At 44.8% G+C, this 24761-nt stretch overlaps 1 protein-coding gene and 1 non-coding gene across 2 annotated transcripts in view; both read left to right on the top strand.

The window, feature by feature from the left end:
- The first annotated feature begins 575 nt into the window (after nt 1–575).
- LOC138993600 (U6 spliceosomal RNA) lies at nt 576–682 on the top strand. The gene has a single exon (XR_011468315.1). It is a non-coding gene; the product is annotated as a U6 spliceosomal RNA (small nuclear RNA).
- A 13537-nt stretch (nt 683–14219) lies between these two features.
- The window catches only part of ATP6V1C1 (ATPase H+ transporting V1 subunit C1), a 34961-nt gene continuing 24419 nt past the window's right edge, over nt 14220–24761 (top strand). Inside the window, exon 1 of the mRNA XM_070391972.1 lies at nt 14220–14370. The gene's annotated coding sequence lies outside the window, so the exon portion shown is untranslated. The remainder of the gene's footprint in view (nt 14371–24761) is intronic.

Here is a 24761-nt window from a genome sequence, read left to right as displayed (position 1 = left end):
GGCAGTTTATGCGGGGTGGGGGGGGGTGGGGGGGGTGGGGGGTTGGTTTCTCAAGGGGGCATTGAGGCAGTTTTTTCTTGCCTTGCCCAGACAGGAACAGATGAAGTTCTTATACCCTCTTGTGCCTGCGTGAGTTCCCTGCTCAGCCCACATTGAACAGAAGGAGTAGCAGCAGCAACCCAGATGTTGGGCGCTAGGGAGAGCCATGAACATGTGCTCACTGGTTTGGTTTTCAGGGAACCTCCTGTTCTGACTAAGTGCCTTTCAATAAGCCAGATTCAGTGGGTCTCCACCCAGCTGTTCTCTTCAGACAGAGGGTCCCTAAAACTGCCCCCGGTGCACAGGGGAAGGCTGGGTCCTAGCTCTCACTGCCACTGGACTGAGCCCCAGAACTAAATCTAATTGTGTTGGGGCGCTGAGGGGATAGATGGGTTAGGTTATGAGGGGCATTCCTTTCTCGGGGACTTCCACAGAGCACATGTTGTATTCCAGAAGCAGAAATCTGAGCGTGGGAAGAGGTGGGCTAGCCCTGGAGTCTCTGAAAAGGGCTGGAAGCTACAAAAGCAGGCTGTGCTGTGCTCGCTTCGGCAGCACATACACTGAAACTGAAACAGTACGGAGAAGATTAGCATGGCCCTTGTGCAAGGATGACACGCAAATTCGTGAAGCCTTCCATATAAAAAAAAAAAAATCAGGCTGTGCTCACTTACCAAGCATGATTCCTAATGCTGGCTCCCAATGCAGCCTTAAACGTACCTTAAATCCTAGAAAAATTCCTGCAGCCAAGGCCGGTGTGGCTCAGTTGGATGAGCATCAGCCCACGCACCAAAAGGTCGCTGGTTCAATTCCTGGTCAGGAAACATGCCAGGGTTTTGGGACTCAATGCCAGTAGGGGGAGTGGATCAAAGTTTCTCTCTCTCCTCCTTTCTCTCTCTCTCAAATCAATAAAAACATATTTTTTTAAAGCCCTGGCCGGTGTTTCTCGGTGGTTAGAGCATTGGCCTGCACACCAAAGGGTCATGGGTTCAATTTCCAGTCAAGGGCACATACCTGGGTTGCAAGTTTGATCTCTAGTGCAGGAGGCAACCAATTGATGTGTCTCTCTCACATCAATGTTTCTTTCTTTCTCTCTTTCTCTCCCTCTCCTCCCCTCCCTTCAACTCTCTCTAAATATCAATGGAAAAAAATATCTTTGGGTGGGGAATAACAAAATAAACATTTTTTTTTTTAAAAAAAAGAAAAATTCCACCCTGCTGGTGTGTTCAGTGGTTAAGTGTAGACCTATGAACCAGGATGTTACAGTTCAATTTCCGGCCAGGGCACATGTCTGGGTTGCAGACTCTATACCCGGGCGGGGGAGGGGGGGGGATGCATCTCTCATCATGATGTTTTTATCTTTCTCTTCCTCTCCCTTCCTCTCTGAAATCAATATATATATATATATATATATATATATTTTTTAAAGAAAAATTCCTGCAAAGCAAAGAATCTTTCCTGCGTTTATTCTCACCACTGGAGTCCTTGAAGAGAGTGTAGTATGTGTCTAATCAGGGTATTTAAAGACACTTTAAAAGTTCTACAGCTGTATTAACAATTTAGCATTGTTTTTACATTATTTCAACATTTACCTAGATGATATCACAGGACAGGCAGACTTTGGAGATGGTGCCAGTTTGGTTTCAGACCACCACAATAAAGCAAATATTGCAATAAAATGTGTTTCATGAATTTTATTTATTTTCTTCAATAACTTTTTTTTTTGCATTCACTAATTGTTTGGTGCAAGAGGCCTAGTTTTAGGCCTATTTTGGCTTTTAAAAAAATTTATTGCCCTAACCGGTTTGGTTCAGTGGATAGAGCGTCAGCCTGTGGACTCAAAGGTCCCAGGTTCGATTCCGGTCAAGGGCATGTACCTGGTTGCGGGCACATCCCCAGTAGGGAGTGTGCAGGAGGCAGCTGATAGATGTTTCTCACTCATCGATGTTTCTAGCTCTCTATCCCTCTCCCTTCCTCTCTGTAAAAAATCAATAAAATATATATTTTAAAAAAATTTATTGATTGATTTTAGAGAGAAAGAAGAAGGGGGGCAGGGAGAGAGAAACATTGATTTGTCGTTCCACTTATTTATGCATTCATTGGTTGCTTCTTGTATGTGCCCTGACCAGGGATCGAACCTGCAACCTTGGGGCATCTGGGGGCCACATCCCTTGTGTCCACCACATCCATGGGGTCACATTCCTCACACCCAGCAGCATTACCGAAGTTCATTCCGGTTGCTAACCAATCTAGAATATCATACTAGTCAAACTGCAGTACAAGTCTAACAGCATCAATCTCATCCCAAGACTGGAAGACAGGTCACTTATTCCCACATGTTTGAAGGATATAACAGGCTATGCTATGTCTTCATTACAATATAGATCCTCACAAAGAGATGTGTCACTTATATTTCCCTCTTTTAAACCCCCTAGAAAAAAAATCTTGAATGATTTTCCTGTGTGGTATCATTGGAAAAGTAGAGTCACCTCGTACAGCCTGACTAATAGACAATTGAACTGTGCAAAATTAAACACAGCTCACATGACAGTCATGGGTTCCCTCTGAAGAGCTGAATCACCTACCCAAAAGCAAACCCCCTGGGAGAATAACAGAAACATGGAAAATGAGAGGAACTTGTGCTGAGAGACCCAGCAGGAAGGGAGCTTGTAGGTCAGTCACAGCCCAAATTCCTACGGTGCTAAAGGAATAAAATAATTGTAGTCCATCACAAAGTGTCTACTTAGCGCCCTCAGTGTGGCCTCTAAGGTTGCATGTGGTCCAGAGGGGAAGCTGAGGGCCTCGGAGATAATGACTCCTCTGAGATCATGATGCTGACAAACTGGGAACAGAGCCTAGGCCAGGGGTGGGCAAACTTTTTGACTTGAGGGCCACAATGGGTTCTTAAACTGGACCGGAGGGCCGGAACAAAAGCATGGATGGAGTGTTTGTGTGAACTAATATAAATTCAAAGTAAACATCATTACATAAAAGGGTACGGTCTTTTTTTTTTTTTTTTTTTTTTTTTTAGTTTTATTCATTTCAAAAGGGCCGGATCCGGCCCGTGGGCCGTAGTTTGCCCACGGCTGGCCTAGGCCTTCCAAAGGGAAGATTGTGCTGTTACTCTCTTCAGATCGCTTTCTCTTCGGCACTGAACACTATGTTGGTGTCCCTACGAAGATAAAACTGCAAAATCGGAGCTGTACTGTGTTACCTAGCTGCTCAGTTTTCGAGCTCACCTTAGCCATGCTGTCAGCATGCCCCGTGCTTTCCGCCACCGGCCACACCTTCTCGGCCATAGCCTACCTCACCTGTGCTCCCGGGGGAGCCAGGTTTCCCTGGTGATTACGCCTCCTCCACATGGACCAGGAGCACGCATGGGAATATAAAAGCTCTCAACCTTTTGTTCATTGGACAGCTCTGAGATGGACTCTACCTCATCCCCAAGTCTCCTCTGCTTGGTGTCACCCCTTTTTTGGTCCCCCTTTTTTTCCTGCCCCACTTCCTTTTTCTCCTTGTGATTTTTCCTGGGAACACTCCCTAATAACATCGTAGTCCCCCTGCCCCCCCATCCTGTATGGGGGGGGGTGGCTGCTCCTTACATGGGGGAAGGGATGGTTGTAACTGTAGCTTCCAGGTGCAGTGAACACGCTCAGTGTACCAGCCCATTCGGCTCAACAATGTCTGATTCCTTTTGCTTCCTTCTTATTAATGTTTAACCTTGGTAACAAATGTAGTCCACAAACCGGCGTAGACCTACCCAAGACTTTGTCACCAGAGAAATCACACATAGTTTTGGGTAACATTACAGTTGCTGTGAATATTTCAAAACACCGTATACTCTTTCTGGTTTGAAATTAAGAAAAGTCCTAGGCCTGCCTCTAGATCTTGTTTTCTAATGTGTTAATAAAGACGAACATGTATGACTACATCACATTTTAAAACATAGTAGGAAAGCAGCATTTTGATGTCATTGGTTTCTTGTTTTATTTTATTTGATGCATTTAAAACCAGTATTCCGAAGACGGGTCCCTGGAAGAAAAAGAATTGAGGCATTGAAAGCCACAGAATAAAAAAAAAAAAAAAAAAAAAAAAAAAGCTCACATGAGGAATAGTTGCTGTTTTCCTTTAACGCTAAGATGGGCCTGGAGCTCCTGTGAGGAAAGGAAGAAGTCTGATGGGGGAGAGAGAAGAGAAAGACGTGCTGGGAGGACAGGGTTGGGTGTGGTCACCACACCTGGGGGCTCTTCACACCCTGGAAGGACCTGCTCCCCAAAGAGAAGGCAGGGGATCTGTTACCACAGCACCAAAGACAAAAGACATCCTTCTTTCTGAAACGGAACTGGGGACTGAGGATGAGTCCGACACCACTGGGCTGTTTGTTAAAAATACAAATTCCCAGGCCTAGGGTTCTGTGTGAGCATTTGCATTTTTAACACGCACCACCCAGCTGATTTGGGGATAAAACGTAAGTACGGCGTCTTGCCCAGGTGAGAATGTTGGGATGGATGTTGCCAAAAAAGAAGACTATTCTGAATTAGTTTGGCCAGGGAGTGACAAGCATTCTTATGAGACACTCCCAGGGGGGCAGAGAGAGCTGTCCCTTCCCTATTGTCATCACTAACTAGTGGGTCTGCTGGAGGAGCCCCGTCATGACTGAGGCTCCAGGCAGGACTATGCCATTCCTTTAAAGAACTCTCTGAAGCCCAGCTGGTGTGGCTCAGTGGTTGAGCATCAACCTCTGAACCAGGAGGTGACGGTTCAATTCCAAGGCAGGGCACATGCCAGTGTGGGGTGTGTAGGAGGCAGCCAATCAATGATTCTCTCTCATCATTGATGTTTCTATTTCTCTCTCTCCTTCTCCCTTCCTCTCTGAAATGAATAACAATTTATTTTAGAAAAAAGAAAAAGAATGCTGGGATGGAAGAAAATGCTGTAGCTTTCCAGGGAACGCCTGGGCTGTTCTTGTCATGCTAATTTGTGCCTGAATTCCCAAGAAGCGGAGATTGCGATCTTGCAGGTTATAACCCAGCCTCCCACTGAGGCAGTTGGACCTTCCACCCGCCAGAAATTTTAAATCATGTGTCATTCACAATGTATGGCGCCCTGTTTTTCAAAGCCCCAGGTCTGGGCTTTCCTTGAACGAGATAAATCTTTTAAAGTAGGTCTGTATTCTAACTATACTTCCTATCTCAGTTTTATAAAGAGTGAAATATTTACTTATTAAAAACACTATGTAGCCGAAACCGGTTTGGCTCAGTGGATAGAGCGTCGGCCTGCGGACTGAAAGGTCCCAGGTTCGATTCCGGTCAAGGGCATGTACCTGGGTTGCGGGCACATCCCTGGTGGGAGATGTGCAGGAGGTGGCTGATTGATGTTTCTCTCTCATTGATGTTTCTAGCTCTCTATCTCTCTCCCTTCCTCTCTGTAAAAAATCAATAAAATATAAAAAAAAAAACAAAAAACACTATGTAAATCACAACATCCTAATCTTAGTGTAATTGAATGAAGTGCGTTTTTTTGGTGTGTGTGTGTGTGTGTGTGTGTTTAATTCTGAGGAGTAAATCCACTGCATGTTTCAAAGAGAGATTTTCGTCGCTAATTTCCCAGCCTGGGCTGGTGAGGAAGGGTTGTCAGATTTAGCAGGAGAGCCACACATGCATTTACCATTCCTAAGCAGTAACCGTCTCTTCGGTTGCTTTTCAGTCTGGGAAGCAGCAAGAGCAGTTCAGCACGATGGGGGAACTTTGTCGTTTAGTTTAAAGGGAGTGAAAATGTTTGAAGAGCCTCTGCCGACCATGAAAGAGCTTTCTCCTCAGCCTCCCACATGACTTTGTGTCTCTGATCACGTCGGAAAGAACCTCGTGTTTCCCAGTGTTGTCCGAGTTCTGCATTTGGGCTCCGGAACAGGGAAGTGAAGGGAAGCGTATGTAAGAGACACACGTAAGAGAAATGTAAAGAACAAGCACATCACCAGACAATATATGTGATTCGGAACAAAGACACTGTGGATGAAGAAGGGGCTACATGCTAAACGTGACAGGCTCAGGGGAGGCCTGCATGGCGGCCGGCCTTCCAAACGCAGAGCCACAGGGGATGGTCTGAACATAAAAATTCCAACTAGCCGAAACCGGTTTGGCTCAGAGGCTAGAGCGTCGGCCTGCGGACTAAAGGGTCCCAGGTTCGATTCAGGTCAGGGGCATGTACCTGGGTTGCGGGCATATCCCCAGTAGGAGGGGTGAAGGAGGCGGCTGATCGATGTTTCTCTCTCATCGATGTTTCTAACTCTCTATTTCTCTCCCTTCCTCTCTGTAAAAAATCAATAAAATATATTTTAAAAAAAAATTCCAACTAAAAGCGAGTCATAGTGGGTAGTCGCATCCTATGCTTGTGGCTTCCTTGACAAAGGTCAATCTTTACCTTAACTTAGCCTGTCTGCTTGTTTGTTTGTTTATTTTTGCATTTAGGATAACATACCTTTGGAATCTCAGGGTGATCCCCCTTTTCCCAAAGCCCCTCAGGGCACAATCTCCCACCAGAGCAGAGACTACAGCTCCCTTCATCGATATTTTGTTACCCAAATACCATCTCTGTGCGCTGTAAACATTCATTGCTAACTATCCTATACCCATTTAATGTAAAAGAAGTATTTGTCTCTGTTTTGCTTTTTATTTTAATTATTTAATTTTTTAAGTATATAGTGAGTATGATTTCAAGAACTCCCACTTCCATGATCTTAAATCTCAAAATTTATGAGGTGCTAATATTAATCTCATTTAATAGGTTAGGAACGTGATATTTTCCCAGGATCATAAAGCTAGTAAATAAAGGAGCCAGAAAAAAAGTGTTTTTTTTTTAAAAATATGCCACAGTAGATTTGGTGGTGTCATATAAACTGGATTTACTATTATAGGATTATTTTGTAAAGTTAAGAGGCCATCTCATATGCTAATATACATTAGTAGCTATATTTAGATGGTTTCTAACTAAATTGCTACTTTGGGGGTTTAATTCATGTCAGGGATTGTTTTGTCATAATCCAATTGTGTAATGATGCTTTAACTTTTAAAAGTGAAAAAGCTTTAAAAGTAAATGTGTGGCCCCGCTGGCATGGCTCAGTGGTTTAGCATCGACCTAGGAACCAGGAGGTTCGATTGCAGGTCAGGTGCAGGGCGCATGCCCAGGTTGCAGGCTCGATCCCCAATGAGGGGCATGCAGGACGTAGCTGATCAATGATTCTCTCTCATCATTGATGTTTCTGTCTCTCCCTTCCTCTCTGAAATCAATAAAAATATATATTTAAAAAAAAGCAAATGTGTGGCATGTGTGTTAACAGGTTGTGATTATTCACATGGTTTTTCCGTTTGTGTTCAGCTTTTTTCCTGGAGGCTCAGGGCTCTGTGTCAGTCTCTGAGGCCAACCTTGAGGGATGAGAGAGCAGAAACAGGAGACCCTCTAGCTCACCATGCCGAGATTCACGATCGTCACCCTGTGCCCAACGGACCAACTACTGTTTTGGTAACTTGGCTACTGCCCAAGGCCCCCAGAGAATCAGTTATGCCAAGAGTATTTTGTCAGATGTTAATGTCTGTAATTTCTATTAGATACACTGTGTTCCCCTCCAAAAATAAAGTGATATTATGATATTAATTGTACTTTTCAGAGTACATCCCGCTCTGTCGGAGGATCCCTACTTTGGAATCCAGGTCCCTTTTGCTGCTGTACAGTTCAGGACTGGACTCCCACTGCTGAACTCCAGGCCAAGAGCCAGGGCCCGCCCAAAGGCTCATGGACCTCGCTGAATATCCACCGGACCCTCCTGCCACTGAGCTACGCTGACGTGACTTATGGTGTGTTGCCGTGTTCCTCATGCACCCTCATGGCCGCATGACGGCAATACCTGAGGGTCTATTCCTGCATCCTTCAGACACCAGGCTTACCAACTGGCCTAGGCTTCTCTGTCACCTTGCAGATAGCCCTCACTTGTCCAACTCCCCGACACTTTGCTTTCTCTCACCTTCACTCGGATGGTCGCTTTACTCCCATGGACCCATAGAGTGTGTTCCATTCCCTTTCAATTACTAGGCAAAGTCTGAGTGATATGACCCAATTCTATGCAGATACCAGCCTGACCTCTGACCTCAAATTCACTCTACACAATTGAAAAAATAAACTATTACCCCATTTAGTTCAGTTCAATATGTCTCTATCACACAGGAACCTGTTTCAGGCCTGCAAGGAGCTTATAGTCATGTGGGGAGTGGGTAGGGGAAGGGGGGTATTGTTCAAAATGTGAAGAATTGGGGATTTTATCCTGCTTGTAAGCTATCCAGTCAGTCTGACATATTTTAACGGATACCGTATAAGAGACAAGCTTTTGGGACAGAGAGAAAGGACCTTATTATTCACGGCACAGTAATCGGCATGAGCATAGTCATGTTTACGTCAGCTCCCCTGGCCTCTGCGTCCTATGGGTTGTGTGGACAGACCCAGCTGGACACCTGGATACATGGTGGGTTGCATTACAGGAGAGAAACCCTAAGCGGAGGGGACCAAATCTTTCAGACTAGATGGTATAAAAGCTTCCCTAGACAAATACACCACACTAATACAAGGTAAGAGAATTGTGGAAACGGAGTGTAGGGTTTATGGAAACTTTATTATCTTTACAACCTTTCTGTAAACCTAAAACTATTCTAAAATAAGTGTTTGTTGTAATAAATGCTTACCTAACCCTTGCTCCGGAGGGAAATACTATCTCTGTCTCCCAACACTGTTTGTTATAGAGACATCCTTGAAAAGCAAGCCCAGAACAATGGCAGAAATGCAAGAAACCTTAGGAGGCATTGTTTCCCAGTTTCTCCACTGTCTTGGCTTCTGGTGAGTTTTCCCATAAAGAGGCCACTCCACTGGCCCCTGTGATTAACCTAACGGACAGGCTGGGACCACATCTGCTCATTGTCTCATATAGACTTTATTGAGGCCACTATGATCAGGCATCCCAGCAGCCAGAGGCCGTCCTGCAGCCATGGCCTCAGCTAAGTCTTCTGGGGTCTCAGACTCAATCCATGAACACATCCTAGAAACCATCACAGTCTAACTTAAGAAAAGTCACAGGACCCTCTCCTGAAGTTTCTGTACTGATCATTCCCCTTGGCCCAAGCCATTCATGTAGGCTCAGCAGGATGTACAGTATCATCAATAATATAGATGTCCTTGGCCTGTGAGGAAAGAGTTTGAAACAATTCTACTATCCTATATAATAAAAACTTAGGTGGTGTCACACGACGCCCTCGCGCGACGTCGTCACAAGATGGCCACGCACACAACAGAGGCAGGGCCTGGCGGCTGCTCTGTGCAGGTGAGGCCTGGGGGGTCCCATGGCTCTGCATAGCGCAGAGGAGGCCGGTCCTGGAGAAGGAGGCGGGTCTCGGCAGGGGAGGGCAGTTGTGGGTGATCGGGCCTGCAGGGAAGGGCAGTTGGGGGCGATTGGGCTGGCAGGGGAAGGCAATTGGGGGCAATCGGGCCGGCAGGGGAGCGGTTAGGGAGCGATCAGGCTGGCAGGCAGAAGCGGTTAGGGGCAATCAGGCAGGCAGGCAGACGAGCAGTTAGGAGCCAGCAGTCCTGGATTGTGAGAGGGATGTCCAACGGCCGATCCCCCTGTGGGATCGGGCCTAAACCAGCAGTCGGACATCCCTTGAGGGGTCCCAGATTGGAGAGGGTACAGGCCGGGTTGAGGGACACCCCTCCACACCCTGTGCATGAATTTTGTACACTGGGCCTCTAGTGTTATAATATTTCTCTGGCCAATAAGTTGAGGCTGACGTAAATGCCTTCCAGGGTTGAGTTGGTGTCATCACTTCAACTAAACTCGGACAATTTTTGCGCTGCTTTTTCTAATTGACCTCCATTGTGGCTACAACTGGTTGCTGATTGTGCATAATAACTGCATAATCAAAGGAAGCTTCATTTTGGAGAAATCCCGACAGTCATTCAAGGGCTATGTTCTTTACTAGTTGTGTTTCCTTAAATTCTTGAAGGTATCTTATGATCACTCCCTAAGGTTCAAGATACCATGCTTTTAAAAGCGAGTCAAGATAATGCCTGGCTTCCATGCAAGCAATATAGTTTTGGGGGTGCACATGGTAACCGTGAAAAGAAAGTATTACTTACAACTGTTGGGGCCCCCAAGTCAGAACTATACCATTCAGTGGGCATAGGTTAACAATAGCCCCAACATGGCCTCTTCACCAGCTGTTAAATCTTATAGTTTTCAGGCAGCTTTTGAATAATCGAGTTCAGTCCTTGTTTATGGAGGAGTTGCCCGAGGGCGGTCAGATTGCTCTTTGTCCATGTCACCAGGAAGGTGGCATTTATCCACCCCATGGAATGGCTGAGCAATGGCTATAGGAATGGGGTTGGGGAAGGCATCCAGAGGTGTTGACAGGTATTTTGTGGGGGAGGATTAGGAGCTGGGGCCATCCCTTGCTATTCAGATAGACATCCTTTAAGGTTAAAGGGAATGGCAATCAAACCTCCACTCGTTCTCAGAGCCATCTGGCCGGGGATGGTGGACCCAACAGTGAATTAAACAGAAGGTGCTCAACAGTTTCGGAGAATCACTCTAAGATGTTTTCCTTCCTGAAAAAAAGCCTCCAGGGATGATTCTGAAAGACAAAGACACTGGAGGTCCTTCCTCCCCGACTCCAGCTGAGGTCTAAGGTGTTACTTTCCCAGGTGTGGGTTGTTGTTCTCCCTTTACCATCACAAAATCAGTCTGTCCCATTCCAGTAGCTACAGTATATGATGAGAGAGAATCATTGATCAGCTGCTATACCTTTACATTTCCCCAATCATTCCCTACTCTCACCCAGACCTTTCATCTAGAAGAGTTATACATGAGGGACAAGGCATTTTTATAAATTACAGAGACTTATGTCTCCACTTTGGCCCACACGGGCCACCGTAGGGAGACTTGGCAAGTAATGTACTCAACCAAGTGGTCATTATCCGTATGATCCCTGTAATTATTGTTCAGTAGAGGGTGGGACCTTCTGCCTACGCAGGACAAATACCAATACTAGTCATTATAAGGGGCAAACCTGAGGCTGATTGCCAATATGCTGAGGAAGTGCCTCTGTCTGGAGGAGGGACTTTAGTAGCATAGCAACCATGGCCCCATTTTGAGTCTTTGAAACAACATGGCCTGCAACAACTTCCCCAATTCTTCTGCATTAACAGGCAATAAAGCAGAGGGCAATTTATTGTTCAGCAGGCCATACAATTTATGATTCCAAGGGACCATACTGAAATGGAATTTTTGGACTGGAACCCGGATTCTTTGTCCACCGGAGTCAAAGAATGAATCCATGGACAGAGGGTAGTAGAGTAAAGGTGGAAATTTATTGAAGAACAAGGACAGACTCCCACGTGGAGAGAGGGAAAGAGTCCCACAGAATGGATTCCCACGTGGGGAGGGGGGAAAAGGGTCCCACTGAGTTCTTCCCTATGGCTTATAAAGGCTGCAGATCCTGGTGCCTTGATATCCCCTCTGATTGGTCACTATTCCCTTAGACTGGTTACTATAGTAACTCCTGGACTCAAAGGTCAAACACCACATGGGACGTGTGATGCCCTCCTCTCGCATTGTTCTTTTCTTTCTGGCTTTCTTCCTTCTTCTTTATTTTGTAAATATAGACCTTTTTGGCTACTTCCAGCTCCCTTGTCTTATGTAAATACAACTGTTGCTGCTCCCTGCATCTGGCTTACTTGTGTTATGGAGCTGTACCTGTTGCCACTCCCTTGTCTTATGGAGATGTAACTGCACCTGGCTTCCTTGTGTTATGGAGATGTACCTTCTCCCAATCTATAGCCCTGTGTTTTTCCATTCTAAAAATTCCCTAAGCCTGCCTACATTCCCCTAAAATTCCTGTTTCAATACAATTTGGCTCACTATCAATTTCTATGGACTTCTTGAAAATTCCATTATTGGCCCATGAGATCCTCATCCTTTCTCTTCCAGAAGGCCCTGTCTTTGATGTATTCCATCACTGTCACCCACACTTTCGAGAACTGAGGAAGGCCTAAGATTTTGCCCTATAAGTTAGCCTGGCATGTCACAGTGTCATGGATACTGGCAGCTGGCACAAGATCCCTGGGTCAGAGGCGGGATTTTTACACACAGCACAGCAAGCGGTATGAGCACAGGCATATCTGCATCAGTTCCCCATGCCCCTAATTCCCACAATGCGACACAGATGGGCCCAGATGGATGAGGGGACACACAGTCATTACAGGAGAGTAACTGAGCTTAGAGAACCCAAATCTTTTAGGCTATACAGTAAGTGTGGCTATTCAGTTCTTCAGAGGGAATGTTATTTCTCTTCCAATGCTGTTTGCTATACAAACATCCTTGAAAAGATAGTTTGGAAAGAAGGGAGTTAGTGTCTCTACTCATAAGATATACAGAAATGTGACAGATCCATGAATAATTATTTTCCTACAGTAGTCACATAAATAAACACACTCAATAAAATAGTAATATTCAAAGGGTGCTTAAAATGGGTGTTCATTATTTTTGTTGATAATTTTTAAACACATTCTCCCTTCAGTAAATCAATTTTTTGGAATGATGTTTACAAATTGAGAAATTAGGTGTAACAATAAAATAGGAGATGAAAGAGATGTTTAGAATTATTAAATACTAGGGCTTTTTTTTTTTTTTTTGCATGTTTTTGCTTTTTTTGGTTAACTGATTGGTTCATTATAAGTACTGAATGCTAACTTACTGTGCTATTTTAGGATATTTGTGTAAATAAGATGAAAATTAAATAGATTTTGTTCACGGGCAACCATTGAGCAAATTTGACTAATAATAAAGGTGACAACATCTTGAAATGAAAGTCGGAGGGCAGAACTACTTTTAAAAAGTGTTTTTCTATGTCTATGAACATTTGCTGCTGCCCAGGTTTCATAACATTTCCAAGAAGATAATGACAAAGATGATAATTTCTATTAGTTTAGGGAACAGAAGAAAAGAACTGACAGTTTAATTACCCAGATAACCTCTTTCCTTCCCCTCCATCATAAAATGTTTGGAAACCCCGCCCGCGCTTTAGTTGTGAAATCTATGTGGTTAAATGCTTACGATGTACTACGTACAATGCCTATGTAAGACTCGGAGGAAAAGGTGGGCTTTGTAAGGTCAGGACGAATGCAGGTGAAGTGAGCGACATGCCGTGAGTGCATGAGCATGCAGGGTATGAAAGGAGGGCGTCTAAGAGACAGATCAGAAGAGGCTTTCTGCTCCAGAGGTTGAGCCAGACAGCCTGGGGTCAGAACTCAGTTCTGCCACTCACCCCCGGGCCCAATTACATAATCACCTGTCTCAGTTTGCGCACATGTAAATGGGGTAAATACTAATACTCGTCTCAAAGGGTTGTCCGCCCCGCAAAGGTCATGTTTCCTCCCGTCCGTGCCTTTGTCCCCACACCTTCCTTGGTTTCCCCTTCCCAAGTGGTTTCAACTAGTTACGTTTACCACGCACCATACAAACGCGTGAACTAGATAACATTACTAGGTAACATGCTCAAGGAGCGAATCGCTCCGGTACCTCATCCTAAAAAAAAAAAAAAAAAAAAAAAAAAGAGCTCAATTCCTAGTGCACAGTAAAGGCGCGGTGAACATTTATGGAATTAACGTCAAGTGGACGGGCAGGAAAATGTGAACCAGCTGCAATGAACCCGTAAGGCTATGACTCAGAAAACGGGGCTGCCCGAGCCAAGCCCCGAGGGGAGAAGGCCGTGCAGAGGGGGAGACCGGGACCGACCCGCAGAAACCTGAAGACGTGGGATCACGTTAGGCATGAGCAATGGTGGCGCTGACACTCGCGGGGGACGAACGCGACTCCGCCCGCACCGGGCTGAGCGGGAGACTCCACCCCGGCGGAGCAGGGCCGTACCCCCGGTCTCTCCCCGGCCTCCCAGCCCCGCCCCCTTTGGAGATCGGCCCGTCCCTCTCTCCCGGGTCCCCCAGCCCCGCCCCCTTCGGAGATCGGCCCGCCCCTCTCCCGGGTCTCCCAGCCTCGCCCCCTTCGGAGGTCGGGCCGGAGCTGCGGCTGCGCAGGAGCGCGCGCGGGGGCGAGGCGGCGCGCGCCGCGGTCAGCTGACTGCCCCGGCTGGCACGTGACTCGCTCCTCGGGCGCTGGGGTCCTGGAAGCCGTGAGGCCCGAGCTTAGGTCCGGGAAGGGATGGAGCGCTGAGCCCTTAACGTCTGCCAGGCCGTCCGCCTCCGCACCTGTTCCTGCCGCCACGTCCTCGTTGGACACCTGCCTGGGTCAGTGAGCGATGGCGACCCGGGGTGGGCGTCCCGGCCGGGCCGGAGCTGGCGGTGGCCGGCTGGGATGGATGGGGGCGGGCGCGGGGCCCGGGGCTGTGGCTTTGGCGCTGGCTTGGGTGGCTGTGACTGGTTCCTCGGCACCGGTTCTTCGTCACCTTACGCCCAGGCTCTGCCCCTTAAGAAGAGGAAGGAGGGGAAAAGAAAGGACGCGAGGGGGGTACTCAATGGCAGAGGCGAAAAGGAGAAACGCTGCGGGCCTGGGACATTTCCCCTTGGAGGAGGGAGGGGATGTCCCAGGGTACCCACGCCCCCTTGGTTGAGGGGGATGAAGGTGAGTGGCCCAGAGGAGGACCCAGGGTGGTGTGTGTGAGGTCACGGCGAGCGAAAGAGCCCTCGCTGGGTGTAGGGGCGTGAAGGGTGGGGGGTGGTTTGATGGCAGTTTGAAGGGGTTGCGAGCCGCTCGCTGTAGGCAGGGGGCCCTCACCGAGGACTCGGGGTCCTTGCAGGCATGGGGAGAGCAAGAATCCAGAGAATTCAAACCATTCATTAGGGTGGGGGAAGGGTGGGCAAGAGACTCCTGGAAAGGAGCTGGAGGGGAGAGTCACATAAGGCACATTGAATCACCTGGGAAACAGGCGTTGGGGGAAGCGCATATTCTCTTCCGAGGAAAAACGGGGTGTGTCCGGGGGGGAAAGACCTCAGTGAGCGCGCGGTCCTTAGTGGGGTGTGAACAGGGCAGCCTGAGGAGCTGGCACCCGTGTGGGAGAGGTAAGTCACGGACATGGCGCGTTGAGATTCCGTGCAATTAGAAGAAAGAGTGCTGAGTGCTGGGGCCTGGTGGAGCAGGGACAGGCGAATGAATGGACGGGCACTACCACGAAATATCCCGGAGGAGAGGTGACTGGAGGTAGGTTCTGGCGAGCCCGTGGGATTCGAACAGGTGGAGAGACATGTGGGGAACTTGCTAGGCAGGGAAAGCCACAGGATTTGAAGACCTGAAGATGAGGGAAGGGGTGCTTCTAGGTCCTAGAATCTAGGAGCGTCCAAAGCCCAGTTGGGTGGATTGGAATTGCGGAGAAGTGGGAAGTAAAGTTGGGGGTCAGGTAACGCAGACTTTTCAATGCTTTCTTTACTTATTCATTCAACTAATACATGCTCAGCTATATATACCAGGCACTGTGTTAGTCCTAGGATTTAGAAAACACACAGGGTCTCATAGGGCTTACAGTCAAGCAGAGGACATGCTTTTAATAAATGACCATGTGAATCTGAAATTTGCTTTGAGGGAATAACAGAGGGTGATGTGTAAGAGTGTGTAAAGGACATAGCCTTTATAGAAGGTTCAAAGAAGGCTTTTTGGAGGCCATGACTTTTGAACTGAACATCAGACAAGGATGTTAAGGCGTTTAAGGCGTAAGTGGGAACATTCCCGGCTGAGGGGACAGCAAATGTTAATGCCCTGAGATGTGAGGAAGAATAAAGCTTGTGAGAAGTGGTAGGAGGACTAGCATGGCTGAATCTGGAGGGAGCCATGTAAGGCAGGCAGGTGGGGGAAGCCGGCGGTCAGGCCCAGCAAGGCTTTTATTCCCAAAAGCAGAGGGAAGCCAGCGAAGGTTATAGGCAGTGAAGTGAGTCGACATGGATTTGAAAAGAAAATTTTGTTGAGAATGTGGAGGATGCAAAAGTGAATGAAGAGAGATCATCTCAGAAGGGCGTTGTAATTTCACCAAGAGATGGCAAAGCAGTTGAAACTTCCCTGCAGGAAGTGAAGAGCCTCCTCTGAAAGACTGGAAGGCCAGACACCTTATCTCTTCCAAAAGGTAGTTAAGGAGACTGCTGTATAAACTTTTAGAGATTTAGGGGCTAAGATTCGGGGAGGGAAAGGATGATTCTATTTGCATTCTTCACTGTGGGTTGTTATAACTACTTGTACCCCTAAGCAGCCCTGAAGTACGGTGCGGGGGGGGGGCGGGGGGGGGGGGCGCTGGATCGTTTTGTGGTTGACTCCTTTGCAAAAATCTGTTTAGGCTGTCCAAATATATCCTTTGGTAATGTTATCTTCCAGAATATCTTCTATGGAACAGTAGTCAGTCACGGGGAGGACTCAGTTACCTTTCATGTTTATTCTCACAGGTCTTTGAGGGAAGTAGATGAAAATGCTATTCACTGTATAAATAGGAACCTATCTTGGACTTTGGAACTAAGAAACAGATATAGTGATTAGTCCAAGTCTAGCATAACTTCCACAGTAGCCGGCCTATTGTTCCTGCTGACTACCTACACAGTACTTACCACAATGCCATCTAGAGAGAAGGGTGAGTTTCTTGAAACTGCACTGTAATCTTTGGTTCAGAACTTTGGGTGAACTTTTTCTGGTAGGATAGCTCCAGGGGATTGGCAGCTGGTTAAAAGCTGTTTTCTGTAAGCTTGAGTAAAGCTATTCAGCTTACAGTTCAGTTGGAGGTGATAACAAACAGCAAGCTGAAAGTGCTCAGGTTGTCAGTCAGGGTTATTTTGTCAATAAGCAAGTCTCACATTTTGCTGAAGACTGAGCCTCAGGGTGTCTCAGAATTCCCAGATCTTTTTCTCTTTCGGTATGTCTTGCAGGGACTAGCCTAGATAAAATCTAAAAAAACGGTACTTGGGGTCTGACTAAAGTACATGCTGAGAGCTAGGTGATTAAAGTAATTCTGCTTTTAAAACTGTGCCGGATATGCTCATTTTTATTTTTTGGCATATTAGGAGCCTCATATAAATTTGTTTTTAGAACTAAAAAGAAACTTGTGGCTTCAGAAATCTCATTCTCTGACACCCCCCCGCCCCCAACTTGTGAAATAATCCATTGGCCAAAGAGCAAAACTGGAATACCAGAATAAACCTTTGCAAAAGGCTCTCCTTATAGTCCATCAGCCCCTAAACAGTCAGTCTTTTGAACTTAAGTCTGTTCAGGCGGAACTAGGTTTTGTAACTAAGTATTCCTAGTTAAGTTTTGTTCTTGTCTATATTCTGATCTGTCTGCAATAGTAAATCTCTTTCACTCTTTGCATGTGGATTTTTATACAATTTTAGTTGTAAGCTAATTCATATTAAATTCCCATTTCAATGATGCTTTTAAGACATAGTACAAACCATTAGTATAATGCCCTTGGAAAGATAGCTCAGGCAATGAACCAGGGCAATCTAAAATTTCCTGTAGACCTTGGGACTAGAAATTTCAAACTCTGTTCTTGATAATGAAGCAAAATGATTTTCCAGAGGCAAGTCTGCTTCCTATGCTATGTCATTGTGCAAATCTGCTGAAAGGAGGCAGGTGGGCATTGGAGGAGAGGTGCTTTGGTTCCATCAGAGAATATAAAATGGAACATTAGCTCTATATTTAAAATGAGATGCGCCCTAGCCGGTTTGGCTCAATGGATAGTGTTGGCCTGTGGACTGAAAGGTCCCAGGTTCAATTCCTGTCAAGGGCACGTGCCCAGGTTGCAGGCTCAATCCTCAGTAGGGGGCATGCAGGAGGCAGCTGATCAATAATTCTCTCTCATCATTGATGTTTCTGTCTATCCCTTCCTCTCTGAAATCAATAAAAATATATTAAAAAATAAAAGGAGCCGAAACCGGTTTGGCTCAGTGGATAGAGCGTCGGCCTGCGGACTGAAGGGTCCCAGGTTCAATTCTGGTCAAGGGCATGTACCTGGGTTGCGGGCACATCCCCAGTAGGAGATGTGCAGGAGGCAGCTGATCGATGTTTCTAACTCTCTATCTCTCTCCCTTCCTCTCTGTAAAAAATCAATAAAATATATTTTAAAAAAAATAAAAAAATAAAAGGAAATGAGATGCATGTGTATCCTATATAATGAAAGCTTAATATGCTAAGTGTCTGGTTGACCAGTCGGCTGTTCAACCAATCAAAGCGTTATATGCTAATGATATGCTAAGGTCGCTCAATTGCTCGCTATGACGTGCACTGACCACCAAGGGGCAGACGCTCTGACTGGTAGGTTAGCTTGCTGCTGGGGTCCAGCTGATCAGGACTTAGTGAGACGGGTGGACAAGCCCTGGAGCCTTCCCGCAGGCCCTCCCTGGCTAGCCAACCTCCCGTGTCCCTCCCTGGTCCCGTGCACTGGTGGGGTCCCTTGGCCTGGCCTGCACTCTCTCAACTGGGACCCCTCCGGGGATGTCGCAGAGCCATTTTGGCCTGACCCCACTGGTACACGAATTCGTGTACTGGGCCTCTAGTTTGAAAATAAAATGCCAGCTAAGTCCTGCAGGTGTGTTCGGTGGTTAGAGACCAGATCCTGCTCAACAAAGGATCTCGGGTTTGTTTCAGGTCAAGGGCATGTAACTGGGTTGCAGGTTCAGTCCCGGGCTCCAGTTGGGGTGGCTGTGGGAGGCAATCAATCAACCAATCGATGTGCCTCTCTCACATTGATGTCTCTCTCCCTCTCCCTGTTTCCTTCTCCCTCATCTCCTCCCCCACCCCCCTTCCTTTCACTCTCTAAAAATCAATGAAAAAAAAATACCCTCTGGTGAGGATTAACAACAGCAAAAATGGTGTTATATAAAATGAGACTGATGTACCTTTTAAGGTATTTTAAGGCAACTATCAGTGAATATGAAGTTACTTGTAAATTAAGCTCATTAACAGGTGGGTTAACTTTACCATGAAAGATTATTATTTTTATGAATCAGCCTATAGTTTAGTGTTTTTCTGTGGGTGCTATTGGCATTTGGATAGACCCTTATTTAGCCCTTACCCACTCATTGCTGATATTGACCCTCATGATTGAGGTACCATTTGGTTGTAAAGCCCTATATGTGGTGCCATCATATTTGTTGGACAGATACCTGAGTGCTTGTTAGTGATAGGCAGTCTCCTAGATGTTGAGGATATAGAAGTTAAGAGTAGTATTTTAATAAACTAGCATGTAAAATGTATGCAGTTGCTAGCAGTGTGACCTTGGGCAAGTAATTTCATTCACTGTTCTCTCCTTTGCAAGTAGGGGTGGTGATAACATCTTTGAAAGAATTAAGCACAAAATTGCTTGGCGTAATAAAGTGCTTATTATATAGTACATATTCAATAAGTGATTGCCATTACCAGTAAAAAAAGGAAGTAACATGTTGGGAGCCGTGAGTGTAGACTCAGGGAACCCCCTGGCATGGAAGGCATTGTTTGCTCTCTGGGTCACTGCTGAGTTGCCCGAGGCAGAGAGGAAGTGTCTGGGAACTCAGAAGGTTCCTATGATGACTTCAGTAATAGGTGTACAGTGCCCTCCTTTGCCATGCCTACCAATTATTCTGGCCTTCCAAGAAATTTTCTGCCATTTAAAATCCCCTGTATTCTGTCCTCCATAAATAAAATTGTGCATTTTTTGAGTAAAAAAAGAGTTTAACCAGATTTTGTTTTGCCCTGTACTCAATTTCATGTATTATACTAGAGGCCTGGTGCATGAAATTCATGCGGGGGGGGGGGGGGGAGAGGGCGGGTAGAGGGGGTTCCTCAGCCTGACCTGCACCCTCTCGCAATCCGGGACTGCTGGCTCCTAACCGCTCGCCTGCCTGATCGCCCCTAACCACTCTGCCTACGACCGGATTGCCCCTAACCCAGTGATCAGCAAACTGCGGCTCCTGAGCCACATGTGGCTCTTTGGCCCTTCAGTGTGGCTCTTCCACAAAATACCAGCTCTTCCACAAAATACCGACTTCTGCGCATGGGCCACGAAGTTTCATTTGCTCTGTACGTGTGCGCCCGCATGTGGTATTTTGTGGAACAGCCACACAGAAGGGGCCAAAGAGCCGCATGTGGCTTGTGAGCCTCGGTTTGCCGACCACGGCCCCTAACCCCTCTGCCTGCCTGATCGCCCCTAACTGTTTGACTGCCTGCCTGCCTGCCCCAACCACCTCTGCCTCAGCTCCCACCACCGTAGCTTTGTCGGGAAGGACGTCCGGAAGGTCGTTCAGCTATCCGGTCTAATTAGCATATTACGCTTTTATTATTATAGATTGCTTTCACTTTTTTAAAGTTTGTAAGCTTCCACAGACAGCATGCAATAAGGCGGTTGATATATATAAAGTTTCTAAACCCCATAGCACAAAAATCATTTCTGTAATACAGGGTTAACAGTAGTGCGTGATTCTTGGTAATGGTGATATGACTTTCAGTCATCTTATTAAAGAATATTTGCTACTTCTTGTAACATTCACTAATCACTATATAACCACAGAAATGCCTGTTTTACTACAGTGGTTCTGAAACTGGACCAATCATCTGAATGACCTGAGGGACATAACAAGAAAATAGAAAAAAAAAGTTTTAAATCTCAACCAATATAGATTCATGGTATAAAGGAACAGAAGAAGATCCTGGATATCATAATCCAATCCTTTCATTTTTCAAATGAAAATTATGCAGACAGTGATACACAGAACTGAGATTCGATTCCAAGTCTTCATAGTCTCAGTGCAGTTCTCTGGCATTAACAGTGTGCTCCCTGAAGTTCGCTTGTGGGTTTTCTCTGGCTGTAATTCCTGGTGAGATAGGCTGTTAACTAGCTTTGATCTCATGCTTCAGACATAGATAGCTACTGCTAACCAGCTTTGTCCTCTTTGGTATTATCACCGGAGTTCTTTGTTGCCACAACATTTAATGAGTGGTCTCTAAACTTTTCAGTGTTTTCAAGTGTGAGGTTAGAATACTTTTTAAAAAGTATTTTGTTGTTGTTTTTTTGTGTGTTTACATGTAATTTATTTAAAAATTAAGAAATAGAAATATACAGAAAGATTGTAAATAAACATTTTTAATCCATTTCCAGGAGGTAATATTTAACAGTCTTTAAAAATTTAATGTTTATACCTATACATATCCTTGTTTCCTTAAAGTTGGGCTAATATGTATACACATAATTTGGCTATCGATAAATATTGACAAACTGCCTTTCAGAAATTGTCCTCCCTTTTTTAAAAAAAATATATTTTTATTGATTTCAGAGAGGAAGAGAGAAGGAGACAGAGATAGAAACATTGATGATGAGAGAGAATCATTGATCTGCTGCCTCCTACACACCCCCTACTACCTACTGGGGATCCAGCACAACCCAAGCATGTGCCCTTGACCGGAATCAAACCGGGACCCTTCAGCCCACAGGCCGATGCTCTATCCACTGAGCCAAACCAGCTAGGGCTGTCCTCCCTTTTTAATCACAACATTTTTGGGGGGGGTCTCATGTGATAACATTTTAAATTAAGAATATATTAATGATGGCAAGTTAAATCTTTATTAACACTTTTAAATGAATTTATATTCAATTAGTTATGATACCTTGCCATACATTTGCACATTAATGATACATGTGTGCATGTGCAGGATATTTGTTCAAGCTGCAACTGTTCTTTTTATATTTAACGAAAATGAACATTTTTTCGTCCTTATTACCAAAGCAGTACATGTTCATTGGTGTGCTTCATTCTTCACAGACACAGTATTACTATAGTCTTTCAGCCTAGACGTGTTACATTTTTCATGTCCTGTTGTTGTTACTCCTGTTTTTTGTTAAATGTTAAAAGATGGAACTGAGAGAGGCTGGGAGGTTGTGGCTGAATCCTTACATAGAAACAAACAGCAATTAGATAGCAAAACCAAAAACTCAACAATTCATACAACAAAACTAGATAAGACTTTAATGTTTGGCCACAATGAAATAACTGGCAACATATTTTCTTTCCATAAACAACTAGAAAACAATGAAATATATGAAAAAACTGCTTCCAGATCTTGGATAACAGGTAGTATAGGAACTGAGAGGAAACAGGTGAAGCGAGCTCTATAATCCCTCCATCTTTCTGCCTGGAGCCACTCTCTTGACCCTGGTTTGGGAAGGGGAAACCAAGCAAAGCATGTTGTCGTACTGAGTTGAGGAGACTGGAGTTGGGGGAGGCTTGTCTGGCTGGAATTTGCAGATCAGATTGGTAGGGAGGAGGGAGGTAGACAGAAACCTGTCCAGGTATCTCTGCACAGGGGCCAGCAAAAATCCTAGAGAGCTTTAAGCTGAATAATTTCCAGAGCTCCTGGGGCCGAGAGGCATTGGGATGCTTTCTTAAATACCTGGTGCATTCAGTAGGATCCCCAGAAGCTCAGCTCTTGGTAGCAGAGCTAGAGTAGTCCTAGAGTGCCACCCTAGACACATCTGAACAGTTTAAAAACAAGCTTTGAATGGATCATGCTGATGCTCAAGTGTCTTGACTACTTGTCAGAACAAAATACAACATTCTTTAAAAAGGAAGACAAGCCCTGGCCAGTGTGGCTCAGTGGTAGGAGCATCATCCATACACTGAAAGGTTGTGGGTTTGATTCCCAGTCAGGGCACTTACCTAGATTGTGGGTTCGATCTGATCAATGTTTCTCTCTCCTTCTCTCTCCCTCACTTTCCCCCCTTGCCTTCTTTCTAAAAAAAAAAAAAAAAAAAAAAAAGATAAAATCCAGTGATCAACACTAATAACATTATAAATTATAAATATGCTTAGTGATTTAACAGAAAACATGAACATAGTAAGGAAAGGAAAGGAAAGTGTAAAAATGTGGAACTTATAAAGCTGAAAAATACATCTAAAGTGGGAAAAATTCACTTCATGAGATGAATAGCAGATTATTCTAAAGAAACGGTCAGCAAACAAAAGATATATCAAGAGTATCCAAACTGAAGCACAGAGAACAAAATAGCTAAAAAATGAATAGAAGCTCATTGACCTGTGGGACAATAGCAGGTAGTTTAACATGTAATTTCTATCTCAAAAGAAGTGAAAGGGAAGCAGAAAAAATTTTGAAGAAAATAATGGATGAAATATTTCCAAATTTGATGAAAACTATAAACACAAATTCAAGAAGCTCAAAGAATCCAAGCAAGATAAATCCAAGCAAGATAAATCCTTGTGACCTTGGGGTAGGCACATTTTTCTTATGCTCAGAAAGTATATTCAGGGTTGGGCAAAGTAGGTTTACAGTTCATATGGAGAACAACGCAATAATACATAATAATGCAGTAATAAACAACTGTTTCAGGTACTCACAACTGTAAACTTCCTTTTGCCCCACTCTGTATTATAAAATAAACTGATATATTAGACATCAGAATTGAAAACTCCACAGAACTCAGTGTTGGTAAGCATGTGGAACAACTGGAACTTGTATACCTAGCTAATGGAATATAAAATGTTATAACTATTTTGGAAAACAGTTTGGCAGCGTCTTATAAAGTTAAATATATGCTAATCAGTCAACTCAGAAATTTCATTTTAAGATGTTTATCCGAAAGAAATGAAAAAATATTTTTACAAAATTTCGTAGAGGAATGTTCATAGCACCCTTGTTGTTAATGGCCCCAAACCAGTAACAGTCCAAATTTCCATCAACAGATGAATAGATAAGCAAACTAGTACATTTATGTAATGGAATACTAAGCAATAAACAGAATGAACTGCTGATACACTCAGCATGGACAAAGGTCAGACATGCTGAGCGAAAGAAGCCAGGGACAAAAGAGTACATAATGTATGCGTCCATGAATTTGCAATGAAATTCTAGATCAGGCAGAACAGAAGTCATCCATAGTGTGACACAAAGCGGATTAGCATCTGCCCGGGATGGCATGGGGTAGGGACTGATTGGGACTGGGTATGAGGGAAGGCTTTGGGATGACAGAAATGTTCTTAAATTTGGTTTTAGTGCTAGTTATACAGATATATGTGTTTGTCAGTAACTCGTGAAACTACTCTTATAATGAGTATATTTTATTGTATATAAATTATATTTCAGTAAAGTTGATTTTTGACACTTTTAAGTGAAGATACAATTATAAGCCAGGTACTTTATATTATCTCATTTAACCCTTACAATTATTTATTCATTCGAGAATATTCAGCATAAACTTTTTGAGGTTCTGCATACCAGCTTTCTGTGCCAGGTACTGCAGATACAGTTGTGAGCAAAATCTATCAGTGTTTCCACTTACCCTAATGGGCAGTTTATTTGAAAGAGAGACATTAATAAACAGTGCCCCTCGGGAAGGTGCTATGAGAGCATATAAAACATTTATCTTTAGCATATATGTTCTTGTGACATATGACATGAATACATATTATGTGGTCTGTGCCTTGGTTTCTTCATTTGCAACTACTACCCATCTGATAGGGTTGTTTTAAAAATACTAAGTGACTTAGTACCTGTAAAGTGTTTTGACTGGTGCTAGTAGACAGCAAGTGCCCGGGAAGTATTGGCTGCTTTCTTGATGACATTTGACAGTTCTAGTTGTCGCCTGGACTGACTCAGGAAACACTGGAGTATGACCAGGTTTGGGGGACGAGATTATGAGTTTGATGAGAAATGTTGGGTTTTAGGT

The sequence above is a fragment of the Myotis yumanensis genome, unplaced genomic scaffold, assembly GCF_028538775.1.
Source record: "Myotis yumanensis isolate MYYU_CA2020_CCGP unplaced genomic scaffold, mMyoYum1.0.hap1 SCAF_15, whole genome shotgun sequence".
In the NCBI taxonomy this organism is placed as follows: domain Eukaryota; kingdom Metazoa; phylum Chordata; class Mammalia; order Chiroptera; family Vespertilionidae; genus Myotis; species Myotis yumanensis.
Note: the sequence above shows the minus strand (reverse complement) of the source record. Positions and strands in the feature narration are given on the sequence as shown.